Source organism: Gossypium raimondii, chromosome 3, assembly GCF_025698545.1.
Source record: "Gossypium raimondii isolate GPD5lz chromosome 3, ASM2569854v1, whole genome shotgun sequence".
Lineage (NCBI taxonomy): Eukaryota > Viridiplantae > Streptophyta > Magnoliopsida > Malvales > Malvaceae > Gossypium > Gossypium raimondii.
In genome coordinates, this window is record NC_068567.1 from 46757505 (window position 1) to 46761688 (window position 4184).

The window sequence follows — 4184 nt, forward strand, 5'->3', positions numbered from 1 at the left end:
TCAATTAAACATGAAACATATCAATATGAAGTTTAATACATAATTCCTCATTCTATTACTCAATTTGCTCCCTTTTCATTTCATATTAATATACCAACATTTTCCACTTCATATTTCAATAACACAGTTGTTTTTTCATATACACATCCATTCCTTAAAACTTAATTCATCCATTGAATCAAATGAAATAACATCGAATACTTGGAAAATACTTATATAACCATTTAATTCCCTAAACACATCACGACATCATGAGTTAACACTTTTATAAACATATGAAGCATATAATCACACCAATGCATTAACATTCATTATCAAACTATACTAGTCAAACATTCAACTCGTTTTCATACCTACGATACATACCTCACCTGAAATGTGTTACTTGAATAGCAAATGATCGGAGGGTGCCATGGTGTCTTTCAACCATGGTCTTATTTATTCTCGACTTGATGTCAAAATGTCTTTCAACCATGGTCTTATTCATTTTCCGTCATGTTTTCATAGTGTCTTTAAACTATGGTCTTATTCATTTTTCGTCGTGTTGCCATAGATTCTTTCAACTATGGTCTTATTCGTTTGATTCATGATGTCATAACACCTTTCAACTATGGTCTTATTTATTTAATTCATGATTTCATAACGTCTTTCAACTATGTTCTTACTCTTTTCTGGTATGATGTCATAGTGTCTTTCAATTATGGTATTATTTATTTCCGGTACAGTGCCATAATGTCTTTCAACTATGGTCTTAATCATTTCCTTTAACCCAATGAACTCGATTCATATATAAATAATTAGATATTAAAAAATTGAAACAACAACTAATTAATTTAATCAAATTACGAACTTACCTCGACAATAACAGTTGTAAAAATGAAGTTGATGACTAGTCTAACACTTTAGCTTTTCCTCGGTTTAGATCCATTTGGTTCATTTCTTGATCTATATAGTATTTTTCATTCAATTAAACTATTCAAATAACTTAACATAAAATTACCCCCAATGTTTTACCTTTTATGCAATTTAATCCATAAACCCGAAACTTGCAAATTATCTATTTTAGCTCAAATTCATGTTAGTTGATTTTATAGGATTTTAGAAAGCCTAAATTCAACAAAATTTCACGTTAAATCCCATGAATTTTACTCCTTTAACAAATTAATTCTTTAACATTAAAATTACTGAAAGTTACTTAACAAAATACTTCTATTTAACAACAAAGATTAATAATCTATCAATTAAATCCATAAACACACTTAAACCATTCATGGAAATCCCTAAATTTTTAACAGTTTCACAGATTAACCCTCGGGTTAGCTAGATTAAGCTAAAACGATAACAAAACATAAAAATCATGAAAAATTTACCTCAAAATCCCACACATGCATTGAAAAGAGCTTGGCCAAAGTCTATGGTTTTAGTAATGGTGTTTATTCGACTATAGAAGATGAACAAAAAGAGAAAAAATATATATATGTTTACTTTGTTTATTTTATTTTAACATAGCCTTTATTTTAATTTTTATTAAAATATATCATATAATTTAACATATTTTGAGCACCAACCGTGAATACCATTTTCTGATGGTATTATTGCCACATAAATCCTTGTGACATTATTAATTTAACTATTTAACACCCTTAACTAATAAAATTTAACTTTTTAATCTTTACGATTTAGTCCCTTTCAATTAATTAACTATCTAAACATTAAAATCTTTTAACCAAATTTTAATATGACCTAACACTATTAAATATTACGGGCTCAGTTTATAGAAACGAGGTCTCGATACCTTATTTTCTAAAACCACTTAACTTTAGGGACATACCACTTGAACCTAATTATTCTTTCAATTAAAAAAATCATTAAATCAAATTTCAACGTAATTCTATAATTGACTGGTAAATATTAAATAATAATATTTACAAACTCACTCGTGAAAATTGTGGCCCGAAACCACCGTTTCTGACTCTACTAAAAAACATCTGTTATAGAAACATGACATATTTACTTCACTAGGGTAAGTGTGAGATTGTTGGGAAATGTTCTCATATCCATATTGTAGTAAACATGTAATTTTTTTTGCTATGTATTTAAATGATGAATAAATAATGTTAATTTCACATTTCACTGTTATATCTTTTGTGTTTCTATCTTACATGTTTTGCATACATAGCAAAATTATGACAATCAAATATTAACTCATTGATTGTCTAAGTTCAAACTGATGATAAGTGGCACTGTAAGAACGTTTACATTGTGAGAAAGAGAACTTACTTTAGTAGATAATCTAAATGAGTCTGTAATCCCATAAAAGAATCAAAGTGAGCATTTGGTTCAAATACATAAAATGATTATTATGTCATCTACAATTCCAATCGGGGAGATGGCTAGTCTTGGCTATCAGAGCAGTTGACTCCACAGGTAGAGATATAGATATATTCATTGGAACAATGATACATTAGACTAGAGCCAAGATTAATTAATTCTAAATTCGTTTGTGAATTAATTCACTTGTGATGTTCATGGTGTGATTTTCCTAGATCCTGAGTTAGTCACTGACCATGTATGTAACTTATGTGCTTTGATATAAGTGGAGGCTTATGCTCTAAAGATGATCGAGCGTGTAGCCGATATGTTGGGTACATTACTTGTGTATGGCATGACTTTACTTGCAACAATAAAATTTATAGCTCGATTAAAGAATTAACCATATCTCCTCATTGGCATTGTGTGGCTTGATAAATATGAGACGTGACTACGAGTTGCTTGTTCTCAAACAAGCTATTTATCAAAGTCATTTGTTAACAGTGATTATATTAATTATTAAAAAGATAGAATGGTGACAATGAGATAAAATATTATTGTATTAAGTGAATGAATTTAACTCAAAGGAATCAAGGATATCATATGAGGGTAATACACACATGACGAGGTCATTAGACAAAGTAGTTGGATGGATTACTTTTGTAAAGAGTATAAAATAAGGAGTTTTCAATCATGGTGCTTCTTGTGGACTGACTCCATGATTAAGTAAATTCTGAATCATTGGAACGATGCTTCTAGACATAATTGTAATTACTAGAGCCTAATTGTACATGTTTGATTGGTCTCTCCGCTAGCTCAATAAAAGCTCAATCGGACTGCAGTTTGCAGTTGGCACTATCAGTGCCACTCAACAACTATCAACTCATCTTGCCTCAACAATCTCTCACTTTGGCAATTTATTAAAAAAAAACAAAACAATATAGGAAGCTAACTACCATAATCATCAATAGTCCTCCTTAACACTACTGATCTGTCGTAATTTGACTTGTTTATTTGTTGTTCTTATACACACAATTAACATGGTTTAAGTATAATCAAGTCATCTTAGTTTCAATTTTCTTTTTTAGTTGTTTAAGTAGTAAAAGTGTGATTTTGAGAAATTTTTATGTTATTTTATGCTTTTGATATCTAAATAAGGTTGTGTGGTTATATAAGATCAATTGGGAGCTGAAGATGCTTATTGAGGGTGGAATTGTTGTTGCGGTCGCGACCACAAGTCGAGGAAGTTGCGACATTGAAGATAGACACAATGGGGAGCCAAAACAGACACCTCTTCGCGGCATGGAGACCCTTGACGTTGCGACATTATAGCCTCATGTTATGACGAGGAGCAACCGACGTCGCGATGATTCCAATAGGCATTAACTTGCATTTTAAAGGTCATTTTGTTGTCATTTTTCAATTTTGAGCCCTAAACATTGTAATAACATTAAGGGCATTTCAGTCTTTTAATTATGCCCTATATAAACCAAACTTTATTCTCATTTTAGAAAAGAAGAATAGAATAAATAGTAAATGATAATTCTTAAGGTTAGATTAGAATAGAGTTCTCCTTTCTAGCTTTCTTAGTAGATTAGGTTTTCATTTCATTTTCTTATTTGAAATTTCTCTTTCAATGTTAAAGTTTTGCAAGTGGAGAATGTTTAAAATGCTTGCACTTATCTCGATTTATCAATGAGCATTTCTCTTTTTATTCTCATTTTTATCTTTTGTTCATTAAGTGTTTGATAGAATGTTTGTATGAAAATGTGAATGACACTTGTGCTATTATGATAATCTTACATGGATTGATTGATTAATTAATTCTTTGATTAAGTGTTTACTTATCTTCGATTAGGTGTTTATTCATTTTT